The sequence below is a fragment of the Sminthopsis crassicaudata genome, chromosome 5 (genome assembly GCF_048593235.1).
Source record: "Sminthopsis crassicaudata isolate SCR6 chromosome 5, ASM4859323v1, whole genome shotgun sequence".
Taxonomy (NCBI): Eukaryota; Metazoa; Chordata; class Mammalia; order Dasyuromorphia; family Dasyuridae; genus Sminthopsis; species Sminthopsis crassicaudata.
Window position 1 is genome coordinate 146,330,035 of NC_133621.1, and position 14,874 is coordinate 146,344,908.

Genomic DNA, 14,874 nt, shown 5'->3' on the forward strand with positions numbered 1-14,874 from the left:
CCACATTTTACTCAGCCATTCTCCAACTGATGGGCATCCGCTCAATTTCCAGTTTCTGGCCCCTACAAAGAGAGTTGCTACAAACATTTTGGCACATACAGGTCCCTTTCCCTTCTTCAAGATCTCTATGGGATATAAGCCCAGTAGTAACACTGCTGGGTCAAAGGGTATGCACAGTTTGATAACTGCTAGCAAATTTGAGGCTTTTTTTTTTTTTTTTTTTGCAAAACATATGCATATGGGGCAGCTAGGTGGCGCAGTGGAGAGTCAGGAAGTCCTAAATTCAAAAGTGACCTCAGGCACTTAACTCTTCCTAGCTGGGTGACCCTGGGTAAGTCACTTAACCCCAATGATTGCAGCAAAAAAAAAAAAGAAAGAAAGAAAGAAAGAAAGAAAAAACATATGGATAGATAATTCTGCAACATTAGCCCTTGCAAAACCTTGAGACGAATTTTGAACTAGAACTCCATATTCCAAGGCTAGCACCTCACCAGGCCGTCTTTTTGCCCTTGACATACAAAAAGTGCTTGTAAAAATCCTTGTTGCTCGAATGAGTGTTCTAGAAGTCCTTTTATTCCTCACTCTCATTTAAGTCTCTCCCCTCGATCTGTTCCCAGCCAGCTCAACTAGGCGGCTTTCTAGACCAGGCTGACGCATTACGTCTCACGGGGAGCCAAGCGCATGCGCTCTCGGGGGGGGGGGGGAGCTGTGTGGGTGTGGGTGGCCCAGCTCCGGGTTGCCAGCAGCAACGCCCTGCACAAGATCCTCAGGGCGGCTGCTGGAGTACCGTAGTGTGGGAGTGCGAAGGGGTAGCCTTCGCTTTCTTGTCCTCCTGTCTCGTCTTGCCCCTTCTTCCCTGGGCAGGTCCCAGCCCGCCCGGCAGGTCCAGAGATGGACTACCCTGAACCATGCCACCCTGAAGAAAAGGAGATATGTCGACCAACACCACCTCAGCCGGGCGTCTGAGGTACTAGGGCTTTCAGGACCCCTCTGGGCCCCCATCCCCCGGGCCTCCCACACCTGCCTGGACTCACCTGGGCCGACTCAGCACGTGCTCTCGGCCTCCTTTCTCTTCCTAGTCAGTCGGCCTCCCCCGCCCCCAGCCTCTGAGCTCGACCCTTTCGTTGTTCGAAGCTCCTCGTTCTTTAGCCGCCGCGACCACCTCCTTTTTCTTCGGCCTTGGCCTTTCAGGCGCAGGCCTTCATTCTGTGCGGCAAATCGCAGCCTTTTGGGGCCCGAGTTCCTTCGTCCGGAACATGCCCACCAAGGTCCTTTGTAGCTCTAAGCCCGTGCTCCGGTGATGTAGTCCGGGCGCCTTCCAGCCCTTGCAAATCCTCCACCCTGTAACATCCCTCTAATCTCAGCTGTAGGTAGCATAATGTAGTAAAAGGAGAGGGGCAGCATGTGTGAAGAGTCAGAGACGAGGATTTTTTTAGGAAACAATTGTTAACCAGGAACTGAAATGTCTGTATTCAAAACTAAATCAGGTTTGGAGTAAAATCAAAGTTATTATTATTATTTTTTTATTGGGACACATTTCCATAGCATCTTGACCGTGAATATTTTCTGTGTCAGCTGTCTTACCATAAAAAACGTGACCTATTATAAAAAAAAATTGTGAAGGCATGTGTGTTGCCTTCTTATATTTTCATTTTGAATCTCTTCAGTGGGTTTATAATAGCTTATATATACAGATAAGAAAGAAATCATAGCCACTAGGCTTGTGTTTTTGGTAATTTTTTTTCCTTATAAAGACATCATTTATGATCTTTTCTATTCTTTGTAAATGTTTTCCTTTCTCAAAAAGCTTAAAATTCTATTCGAGTACTTTAAATATTGTGTAGCTCCCTATGCAGACTTCTTCAGTGCCAATAACCATGTCCTTATTTAGTATTTTAGAAATAGGGATGCTGGAATCTAAATGTTTTCAATGCAAAGAGATCATTGTGAAAATACACGTAGATCCATTTTATTTTTTTCCGTGTTGATTATTTTTGTCTAGTTTTATCTATAAATTCACTTGAGATGATTTGGCATAGCTGGATCTCATCAAGAAGGGATGATGATCATAATTTTTAAATGGCACTGCCTCAGATAGATGCTGTGAGGTGTGCTGCACAAATGTCATCATCTTAGGGCAGGTAGGTGGCATAGCAGATAGAGTAAAGGCCTTGAATCAGGCAAAAAAAATCTTTGATACTTATTGTATGATCCTGGGTAAATCACTACCTCTTTTTGCCTTAATTTTCCTCAACTGTAAAATGGGAATAAGAGCATCCAACTCCCTAAAGTGATTGTGAGGATCAAATAATGAGTTATTAATTGTATAGTGCTTAGCACAGTGCCTGGCACATATAAAGTGTAATATTCTTCTCTAAAATGCAATCTTCTCTTGTTGGGGTTTTCTTGGGGTATGGAGGCAGCCTTAGTTTCAGTTCAGTAATCACCAGTGCAGCCTGGGATTAAAGTCCAGATCCTTTATTGTTTCCTTCAAAGTCTTATCTCCTTCACTTGGGGCTCAGCTAGTTTTCTGGAGGCCTTCCTCTCTCCTTGATTCCAAGAGTTTGACTGCCTTCTCTGGCTTCTGAATCTCCCTGACTGAAGCCTGGCTGAGGCTCTGAGAGCTTCTCCTTATATGCCCCACACCGAGTATACACCACTCATTACATCACTAGGAAACCGTTATTTGTTGTAGCATTAAATCAGTGCTGAACTAGATTTAACCGTTGTCTCCTCAGTTCCACTCAGTACCTAGTTTCAAGTTCTGCCCCATAACATCTCCTTGTAGGGTCAAGATCAATCATACTGAACCATACTAAATTAGATAATTATTGTCTCTATCAATTCCAGTGACTTAGCACCTTGTTTCAAGTTCTGGCCCATAACAATAAAGTATTAATGTTAACCATTATTATTTGTATTACATGCATAATCAATCAAAACCAATTCCTGCATTGGTCCAAAAAATTGGTGCATGTCTCATTCTGCATTTTGAATTTCTCAGAAAGTGAGTTACATGTATCTCTGTCAATCATCTTGAACATTGCATAGATCAAAGTTATTAAATCTTTCAAGGATGTTTGTCTTTACACAATTGTTAATATATAAATTGTTTTGGTTATGCTCACTTTATTCTGCACTAGTTCATACCAGTCTTCTTAGGTTTCTCTAAAACCCATCCTCTTCATCTTTTCTTCCTGTACAATAAAATTCCATTACATTCATATACCACAATATGTTCAACTATTCCATACTTCATGGATATATCCTGAGCTTCCAGTTCTTTATCTTTGCACATATTTGACCTCTTTGGATTAATAATCCTAGTAACAGTGGATAAGAGTATTTACAATTTAGTAACTTTTGGGGTATTATTCCAAATTACATTCTAGAATAGCTGGCCAATTTACAAGTCCACCAATAGTGCATTAACATGTCTGTTTTCTCATAGCCCTTCCAACATTTATTTTATACTATTTTCACCTTTGCCATCAAATCGGATGAATTGGATATAACTCAAAGTTGTTTTAACTTCATATTTAGCACTTTGTATGTCTCCTTGAACTTGTCACTTAAACACTTTTAAGAAGCAGCATGGCACAATGGAGGGGATATAAGATTTGACATCAAAAGACCTGACTGAGTTTTGGCATGTAACCCTTTCTAATCAAGAACAAGTAATTTAACTTATCACCTGTTTCACTATTTATAAAATCTTGGTTTGTGAAATACTAAGTTAAATGGTTTGCCATTTTGGCCTAACTTTAGGCAAAATTGTAAAGTAAGTGAATTTTGTCCATCTATTTTCACATTCTTTTCCCTTCTCTCTGAGGTCTCCTTTGTCTCTAATATTCTTGTGTGAATTGGTTCAATGTTTTAATCTTCAGAGTAGCATTTGAATTTTTAAAAATACTCTAGGAGAGAAAACCAAAGAAATGAATTCATAATGGTAGGATTTTGGGTACTTTTGAGAGGGAAATACTTTCAATTAAGGTTCTCTGTGGTGAATCATTAAATTACATAACACAGGCTATACATACACATAACCTAGCCTGCCTCCTTATAAATTTGATTAATAATAAGGTAGATATTTTCATTGTAGTTTTGTTTTTTAACCAGAAATATCTAGTCTATTTACTTCCATAGCTATGGAAATAAAAGCACATTCTCAAATTAGGAAAAGAGAATAGAGTTTTGGAGTTGTAATAAGGAAGATGTGTTTAAATTCTACTTCTGACTTTTTGTAGTTTGTAGTCCTGGGATAGAAGGTGACACAGTGGGTAGAACTTTGGCCTGGAATCAGAGTTCTGACTTCTAATACAACCTTAAATATTTTCTAGTTTTGTGGCCAGGGGCAGGTCTGCCTCATTTTACTCATTTGTAAAAAGTAGATAATAATAGTATCTTTCTTCCAGGGTTATTATCAGGATAAAATGATAAAGATTTTTATAGCATTTTACAAACCTTAGGTACAATATGTTTCCTATTGTGGTTATGATTTTATTATTTAACTTCTATAGGCTTCAGTTTCCATATCTGCAAAATTAAAAAGAGTTGGATGCAATGGCTTTTTCAGCTCGAAATCTATGATTCTATATAGTCCCAAAGCTAGAATGGAGTTTTAATGTCTATGAAAAAAATGAAAGTACTTTTAAAGAAACTGTCCAGCAGAGGGAGTATCTGAATTGTTGGCATGATTTGTATTGAAACAAGTACTCATATTTTATATTTCCTTTGTAGTTAGCATTTCTAAAACACCAACTATATTTGCACATTTTAAAAATAGGCAAGTTTTCAAAATGGAATGCATATTGTGTTAAAGCAATCTTTCTGGTATCACTGGTGTTATAACCAAAAAAAGATGATTTGGAGAGGGATGGGTAGATGGTGGATTCAACTGAACCTTAATAATAGTGGTCAACACCCTTTGGCATCACTTCAAGTCCAGGATCTGGCCCTCAGCTATTTTGAGGTCACAAATTTGATCTTACCTGTCTCATTTGCAGGTAATGAGGCTCTAAGTAACTGGTTCAAGCTAACCAAACATAGGAGTGGTTAATGGACAAATTAAAATGCCAGTTTATTGACATACAAAGAGAGACACTTACTGGCAAGATAACTGGTATAATAAGCCTATTCTGGTCATTCATTCCTGAGGAGTCCACTTTTTTTTTTTTTTTTTTTGAAGAGACAATTGTGAAATGATAATTTACATTCTTAGCACCCTTTCCCAAATCAACTAATTAGAAACATCTTCAGTTAGAAAGAGAAAGCATTTATTTAATCCCTGCAGGGAGAGGCCTATACACACACACCTGGGAGGCATCCCAACTCCTACCATGGGCTCCTGGGAACCTGGACAGCTTTCACCTTCTCAGGTTTAATAACAAAAGACTCAAGCCCCCTCATTGGATAGACTAAAAGGAAGTAAAGTTGTCTGCTTCCTATGAGTCACATCACTTCCTGTGAGCATCACTTCTTAAAGTCTGACCTTTAGAGACCATGTAATTCTGCAACCCAAGTTTCAAGACTAGGAATAGGGATCATGTGACTTCCTGAAACCTGAGGCCTTACGACCTTATCTTCCTGCTCTGGGTATAGGGATCATGTGACTTAGGCCTACCCTCATTAGCTAGTCTCATAAACTGAGAAAGCTTCATCCAGTCAGTCCCATTCAGTATGGATTTAGGCCGAGGGGAATTGAATTTGCTTAAGGGAAATTTCCACCAAGCCAGGAGAGTATGAAGAATTGACCATACTATTTCTGTCTAAAGAATCAATTCATTTAAACAATATCAATCATTTATAATCTTGAAAACACTTTCCATTGTATAGTACTGAGTAAACCACTGATCAGTTCCTACTCTTTCATCTCCATTATATATATAGTCCATTGCAGACTAACATTCTTCTGTTGAGATATTATTTTGAGTAAGTTTTAATACAGCTAAGTGGTTTGTATTTTTTTCTGCAACCAATTATTTTCTAATTAAAGTGCATCCCAGAATTTCTTAAGAAAAGCATGATTAAAAAGATACAGTGGAAAAGTCCATTTAATTATTCAATAAACTCTCAATGGCTTCCTATTGCTTCTCATATCAAATACAAAATTCTCAGTTTTGCATTCAAAATCCCTCATAACCTACAACCTCTACCTTTCTAATACCTTACTTTTTGTCACATATTCTTCTATCCATGCTACTAGCTTCTTGGCTGATCCATGAGCAAAATATTCCATTTCTGGACATTTTCTTTAACTTTCTTTCATCCTTAGAATGCTTTCCCTCCTCAGCTCTGCCTACTGACATCCCTGATTTTCTTTGACTTCTAATTAAAATTTATCTTTTATAGGAAGCATTTCATAACCCCTCTTAATTCTAATGCCTTGCCTCTGTTAATTATTATTTATATAATAATTATTAATTATAGTTTGTGTATATTTTATTTGCATGTTGTCTTCCTTATTAGACTGCTTTAAGCACTTTGAGAACAGATGTCTTTTGCTTCTTTTGAATGGTGCCTGGCACATAATATGTGATTAATAAATGTTTACTAATTGAATTACTTAACATGAATTAGCTTTTTCAAAGGGATATTTACCTCAAAAAATATATCAAGAACAAACATATTAGCATCTCTCATAATTTCTTAAGGGCATCCAGTGCTTAACCCAATGCCTGGTGTATTATAGATCAAGTAAATGTTATCGACATACTTTCTGCAGCCACTTTATCTCTGGGGAAGTCAGCTCAAGATGTGAATGAAGCAAAAATATGGCTAAAGTGAAGTGAAGTCTTTTTGAAAATGTCAATAATTTTGGCTACACAGTGTCAATCAGAACCAACCTTTAGCCTATGGATGACCAAGATGAACAAAGCAGGCTAGAGGCAGGCCAGTCAGGACACAGAGATGTTTGATTTCAGAGGCACAAAAATGGCTTGCAAGCAATGAAGCAGGCTGGAGGAATAACACAACAATGAAACAAGTTTGAATTATAGTAAGGTTTCATGTCCAGAAACAATTTTGGGATTTTGCTGTGGCTGAGATCATCCAGAAGGTGAATGCAAAGGACTGTTGTTATGTCAAGCTCAGAGCACAGCCTGCTTGTTGGACCTTTGGAAAATAGGGTGTCTCCCAAAAGCTTGGCACAGCCATTGGAGGAAAAACTCTTCCCCACCTCCTGGTGTTGAGTAAATTGGAACCAATTACAGAATGCCCATGGATGCTCCATAGTCTCTTTAATGCATTTCTCTTATAAATCATTAAAATTCTCCTGGATGCAGCTCCATAGCATCCTCCATGTGGAAATGCATCTAGTGTAGATATTACTCTGAGGCACTTTGTATATATGCCAGAGACATATAAAATGACAAAGTTGGACCAGATGCCCTGTGAGATCGATTCTAGCTCTTGATCTATGATCATATGAGAGTTTAATATGGGATTATTTCCAAATGCCTATTTCCTTAAAAAAATTTTTAAGAATTAAATATTAACATAGAACTATAGTTAGGCATTTTAACCTGGAGAGAGGTACCACAAATCATGGGAAAGCAGGAGGAAAGAAATCTTCAAATTAACTTTTTAAGATACACTGCAAAGCCCCACACAATACAAGAGAGGAGACAGAGGCTTCAGAAAATACTTTGAGATTGCTTCTAGAAGTTTGTGTAAGGGGAGGAGCTTGCTTGAAGCATAGCCACAGGGAGGACTTCTTCAAGGTGACCACCTTCCTCATAAATTCTCCCTTGACGGATGGTGAACCATATTTCCCTCTTTTCAGCTGAGTGGTGGGAGACTAGCAGTTTAGAAATTTGTCTGATAAGGTCAATATGTTGGTTTGTTTTTTCTAAATCATACTTCTTTGTTAAAAGGAAGGGTTCTATGGGTTGGGGAAAAGGATGATTTTAGAAGTAAGTGTTATTTTTAAAATCATCATCACTAAACCCTTTCTTTTCCTCTCTCCTCCCCTACTTCCCTGATTCTCTCTTAACCCCAGCAAAGTCACTTCTTCCTTCTCAAATTTTCTCTGGAACTAAGACTAAACATCTCCTTTGTATACATATCACTTTTTTCATTGTTCAGTCGTTTTCAGTAGTATCCAAATTTCCCACGTTTTCAATCACTACAGCAACTTTGATACCACACTGCTCTACTTTAAAACCCCCTGTCTTTCAGAACACTTGACCTAAATGTTATCCTAAGTTCCACTGACTGAATACTTTTTTATTTTTCTATTAAAAACAGATTATAGAAGGGGGAAAGAATAAAAAGATGATGCATTTTTTTCTTTCAAGTAGAACGTAAATTCATATAAGTTAGGAATCATGAATTTGCATAATTGCAAGACAATTAGATTTTAAGGAATTTGGAAAAAAATTCTAATTATTTAGAATTTAATTTTTTGAATGACATTTTTCTAATTAGCATAAGTCATGAAATGTTTCTAACTCTAGACATTTAGAAAAACAAACCCTCGATGTGATCCATTTGAAAAATATTCATTATGGGCTACTTTCCTTTTTCTTTACTATAATTGTCCAATCATATCTTTCTATTTTAATTCCTTCTTTGTTCTAGATTGGAGTAGTATGTGAATTCCTTTATAATCGAACTATTGTTGATGAAGTCTTTAAAATTTTGCCATCATTTAATCTAAGACATCTTGTGTGCATTTAGGCTGACTATGATGAAATAAATATTTTAAAATAAAACAACATATGGAGAATAGGGAGTATGTCATTTCAGATTTTTATTTTAAGAGAGAAAGTTAAAACGTTTTGATCTAACTGAATTGACTTTAGTAAAATATATCTGACTCAGGAAAACATGAATAAAGGTTTACAAATAAAAATGTATTTATATTTTAAAGTTTTGAGTTAGCATTTGATTCTGTAACTTTTTAAAAATTAAAGCAATCACTTCAAAAATAAAAGCAAAATAGTATCTTCTATTTGGAAGGATACAAAATTAAAACATACCTTGGTAATACAAATGTCTTTGATATGGAAAAATTTATTCCATTTTATTTTTTTCAGACCCTATTCAGTGGTCTACTCATTTCATCCCCAAAGGATCCACTGAGATTTTTAGAAAAAAAAGATCATGGAAACTAGCTGAAAATGGGCTTGAAAATATTTTATGGTATTTTCTTTGTATTCATTTAAAAAAAAACACCATATGATATTTTAGAGAGGTAGCAATAATATAATGAAAAGAGCATTAGGGTAGGAAGCCAGAAGACCTAAGTGCTAATCTCTGTTCTGCCCTTTACAAGCCATTCATCTTGGACAAATTACTTAACTTCTCTTAGTCATTTCCTCATCTGTAAAATGGGGATAATAATGCATAATAATGTTGTAAGAATCAAATGAAAATCAAAAAATCTTAGGCCCCTATTGTATGTATAACGTTATGCAAGGGGCTGGATGATATACAGAATTTAGGTAAGGCACATCTTGCCCTCACAGAGTTTACAGCCTAGCAAGATGTATGTGAATATTTTATAAGTTGTAATGTGCTAAACAAAGGCAAAGTATAATTACAGTTAATTTGTAGTGATATTAAAATTATCATAGTGTGATATCAATCATTGCCTTAGTAATGGGTAATTAGATCATTATATTTAAATTTATAAAGACTTTCTAGAGCAGGGGTTCTTAACCACTTTTATCTTACAGGCCATTTGGGCAAATCTGGTGAAGCCTAGGACCCTTTCTTAGAGTAATATTTTTAAGTGCATAAAATAAAATATATAAGATTGCAAAAGAAATCAACCATCTTGAAATAAAAATATAAATTTCTTCCTCATCAAAGATCTTAACTCTGGTCTTTGGACTTCAAGTTAAGAACCTCTGCTCTAGATTATGGTACTTTAAAGGGCCTGAGGAATTTAGGTATTAAAGTCAATATGTATTTAAGGGATTAATGAAATGTTTATTCAAGAAAACTTATTTTATGCCTATTTTATGATTTTTTTTAAAGGGCTGTTTGATTGATCCATCATTGAAACAGAAATTTCAAAAGAGGACAAACATCTTCCAAGGATACTCTTCTCACCTTGATACACAGCTGGTAATTGTTCTTAACTAAGCATACTAACGTATTCATCTTTAAATTTTCTTGACAATATTGGGAATATAATTAGATTTTAGATTTTCTAGGAGGCTTCTTAACAAGGTCAGAAGTACTATTTATGAAGGCCTCAGGAATAGCATTGTTCAGAAGGTGAAGTATCAGAGAAGTCCCTACTCATATTTACCATCTTGACTTCCCTCTCTCCCTTCTTTCCTTCCCTTTCTTCCTCCTTCCCTCCTTTTCTTCTTCCATTTCCTCCGTCCTTCTGTCCCTTCCTCCATCCCTCCTTCTCTCCCTTTTTCTCTCCATTTTTCTTCCTCCTGCCCTACCTCTCTTCCTCCCTTCCTTCCTCTCTTCTTCCCTTCCTCCTTCCTTCCCATCCTTCCTATCTTCCTTCCTTTCTTTTTATAGATCAGATTCCTAAGTATGGAAGTATATTAATGAACTTTCAGTACTACTGCAGTTTAAAAATCCTGAACCCAAGGGATCTTCCAGCCTCAGCTTCTCCAACCACAGGGATTACAAACTTGCTCCACAAGGGCTAGCTGTAGGCAGGAATTTTCTAAATAAAAGGAGCCCCCTAAATAATTATAACACACCAGTGTTACCATTAGGCTAATCAGTGATAGCTGAAACTGGTAGCTGTACTGTTGCTATATATTCTAATGTCAGTTGACAACTTAGTGTCAAGAGGACATAAGAACTATGAGGAGTCTAGGTAAATTCTCTTTCTTTCTGGGTCTCTGCTAATGCAAGTAGAGAAAGTTACAGGCAGATTGGCTGAGGCTGTTTCAGAATCAGATACTACAAAATCTTCAGACTTAGTGCTTTCCTCAGGGTGGTGCTGGAACCAGTTTGACTTAGCTTTGGAGAATTGATCGGTAATTGTTGTAGTTCAAGACTTGATTTATTGTTTCTTTGATTATTTAGGCATAAGAATGTATCAGTAATGCAGATTAAACTTAAGTGTAGGTGTATACACATACACACTTTTTTTCCCCTGAATGCTTAGTTGCCGAAGCATTTACCAGAATATTCCTGTATTATTCTGTGAATAGAGTTTGAGCTCAGCAGGAGTGTAATAGGAGGCTCAAGGAATCACTAGACTGGAGACTTACTATAGGCTAATAGTAATTAAAAAATGATAATTCTCACAGTCAGCCAGTCAATAATATGTCAGACATTGTACTAAGCACTTGGGATAAAAAAGAGATAAAAACAGTCCCTTTCCTGAAGGAGTTCACAAGCAAATGGGGGAGACAACAAGCAAACAAATGTATAAACAAGTTATATAGAGAGGATTAAAATAAAATAATGAACAGAGGGAAAAGGCACTAAAATTAAGAGGGACTGGGGAAAGGCTTCCTATAGGATATAGGCTTTAGTTGGGATGCAAAGAAGCTGGAAAAAGCAGGCAGTGGAGATGAGGAGGGAAAGTATTCTGGATTTGGGTGACAGCCAGAGAAAATGCCAGAATCTGAGGTGTAGTGTTTTTTCTAGGTTTCTTATTCAAGGAACAGCCAGATGGCTGTTATTGGTCAATGTTATTGCATTGAAGAGAATGTGTCAGGGAATAAGGTGTAAAGAGACTGAAAAGGTAGGTGAGGAGGGCTAGGTTATAAAGGGGGGTTAAATGCTAAACAGGATTTTGTATTTGATCTTGGAGGTGATAGGGAGCCCCTGGAGTTTATTGAGAACAAGACATAATCAGACTTGCATTTTAGGAGAAGCACTTTAGTAGGATGATAGATTGGAGTGGACTTTCAGACAGGCAGACCTACTGGCAGGCTGTTGTGATGTTGTGATTGTGAGGTGTTAAGGGCCTGCATCAAGGAGGTAGCATTATCAGAGGGATGTATTTGAGAGATGCTTGTAAAGTCACAGATTGGATATTGGAGTGTGGTAAGAGATAGTGAGGAGATGAGGATGTAAGACTAAGGGGATGGATGGCCTTGATAGTATGGAGGTGTAAGGGTTTATCAGGTAAAAAAATAACTTAAGTTTTGGACATGCTGAATTAAAGATGTCTTCAGAACATCTAGTTCAAGATGTGTGAAAAGCAGTTGGAAATACAAAAGCAGAGATCAATTTAGGGTAGGGTGGTTAGTTTTGAGAATCATCAGTGAAAACAATAATTAAATCTATGGAAGCTGATGAAATCACAAAGTGAAATAATATGGACAAAGAAGAAGGACCAGGACAGAGCCTTTTGGGGGCACCTCCTGTTAGAAAAGAAAAATGATTAGTAAGGAATTAGGCTTTAAGATGCATAAGTTCTATTAAAAGAACACTGAGATGCTACTTTTTTATTTCAAGTCATTTGGCCCAAGTGAATACTGAAAGGTGGTTTGTATAGTAAAAAGAGCATTAGATTTGAAGTCAGAGAATTTTTGGCAGGACTCAAGATATTCAGAAACATCTTACCATGCTCACAGAAATTAGTAGCCAGAGAATTTAATCTATACTCCTAGGTGTCTTGTGGCCTAAGTTGAAGGTTAGGTAGAGTAAGTATATGGCATTTTTATTGTAGGCACCAACCACATGCCACCAACAACATGATACCATAAGTACTATGCCACACTATTGAGAGCCACATTTATTTATTGATTTGTGTTTTGGAGTCAGGAAATGGAGCAGACATCACGGCTCACAACCACTGTATCTCTACATAGAGAGATTAATTTAAGGATACCTCCTACCTGGTCATGTCTTGGCTGAGAAAATCTCTGAGAGAAACAGATGACAGCAAGTTGCTTGAGGTGATCATCAGGAATTTCAGCCAGACATAGGGTCTTTCTGAGGAAACTTGAGTCTCTGGGAAAAATACAAGATAGTGAGAGTTAGCTCATCACAAATATTTGAAAGATTGGGTAGTCATTTTGCAGATAGCTTGAGAATGGCTAGGACACAAAAAAAGTAATACCAGAATATTGAGAGTAATTTGCAAAAAGTGCAAAAAAATTTTTTTTTGCTGGTGTATGTATTTGTGTCTGTGGGTATATATGTATAGATAGATTTACAACATTATCCCTTGTACTTCCTTCTGTTTCGAATTTTTCCCCTCCTTCCCTCCACCCCCTCCCCTAGATGGCAGGCATTCCCATATATATTAAATATGTTATAGTATATCCTAGGTATAATATATATGTGCAGAACTGAATTTTGTTGTTGTTGTTGTTGTTGCAAAGGAAGAATTTGATTCGGAAGATAAAAATAACCTGGGAAGAAAAACAAAAAATGCTAACAGTTTACACTTATTTCCCAGTGTTCCTTTTCTGGGTGTAGCTAATTCTGTCCATCATTGATCAATTGGAATTGGATTAGCTCTTCTCTATGTTGAAGATATCAACTTCCATCAGAATACATCCTCATATAGTATTGTTGTTGAAGTGTATAATGATCTCCTAGTTCTGCTCATTTCACTCAGCATCAGTTGATGTAAGTCTCTCCAAGCCTCTCTGTATTCATCCTATTGGTCATTTCTTATAGAACAATAATATTCCATAACATTCATATACCATAATTTACCCAACCATTCTCCAATTGATGGGCATCCATTCATTTTCCAGTTTCTAGCCACTATGAAAAGGGCTGCCACAAACATTTTGGCACATACAGGTCCCTTTCTGCTTTTTAGTATTTCCTTCGGATATAAGCCCAGTAGAAGCACTGCTGGATCAAAGGGTATGCACAGTTTGATAACTTTTTGGGCATAATTCCAGATTGCTCTCCAGAATGGTTGGATTCTTTCATAACTCCATTAACAATATATCAGTGTCCCAGTTTTCCCACATCCCCCCCTCCCCACATTCATCATTATTTATTCCTGTCATCTTAGCTAATCTGACAGTTGTGTAGTGGTATCTCAGAGTTGTCTTAATTTGCATTTCTCTGATCAATAGTGATTTGGAACACTCTTTCATATGAGTGGAAATAGTTTCAATTTCATCATCTGAAAATTGTCTGTTCATATCCTTTGACCATTTATCAATTGGAGAATGGCTTGATTTCTTATAAATTAGAGTCAATTCTCTGTATATTTTGGAGATGAGGCCTTTATCAGAACCTTTAACTGGAAAAATATTTTTCCAATTTGTTACTTCCCTTCTAATCTTGTTTGCATTAGTTTTGTTTGTACAAAAGCTTTTTAATTTGATGTAATCAAAGTTTTCTATTTTGTGATCAATAATGATCTCTAGTTCTCCTTTGGTCACAAATTCCTTCCCCCTCCACAAGTCTGAGAGGTAAACTATCCTATGTTCCTCTAACTTATTTATGATCTCGTTCTTTATGCCTAAATCTTGGACCCATTTTGAGCTTATCTTAGTATGTGTTGTTAAATGTGGGTCCATGCCTAGTTTCTGCCATACTAATTTCCAGTTTTCCCAGCATTTTTTGTCAAATAATGAATTCTTATCCCCAAAATTGGGATCTTTGGGTTTGTCAAACACTAGATTGCTATTTTTATTCACTATCTTGCCCTGTGAACCTAACCTATTCCACTGATCAACTAGTCTATTTCTTAGCCAATACCAAATGGTTTTGGTTACTGGCTGCTTTATAATATAGTTCTAGATCAGGTACAGCTAGGCCACCTTCATTTCATTTTTTTTTCATTACTTCCCTTGAAATTCTCGACCTTTTGTTCTTCCACATGAATTTTGTTGTTATTTTTTCTAGGTCATTAAAATAGTTTCTTGGGAGTCTGATTGGTATAGCACTAAATAAATAGATTAGTTTAGGGAGTATTGTCATCTTGATTTTATTCGCTCGGCCTATCCAAGAGCACTGAATGTC

The 14,874-nt window shown here is 36.8% G+C and overlaps 1 protein-coding gene across 2 annotated transcripts in view; it reads left to right on the top strand.

The window, feature by feature from the left end:
- The first annotated feature begins 688 nt into the window (after positions 1-688).
- The window catches only part of FBXL13 (F-box and leucine rich repeat protein 13), a 245,322-nt gene continuing 231,136 nt past the window's right edge, over positions 689-14,874 (top strand). The window contains exons 1-2 of one of the 2 annotated variants that reach the window (XR_012482417.1): positions 689-967; positions 9,985-10,074. The gene's annotated coding sequence lies outside the window, so the exon portion shown is untranslated. The remainder of the gene's footprint in view (positions 968-9,984; positions 10,075-14,874) is intronic. The other variant, XM_074268454.1, reaches the window with a different exon arrangement.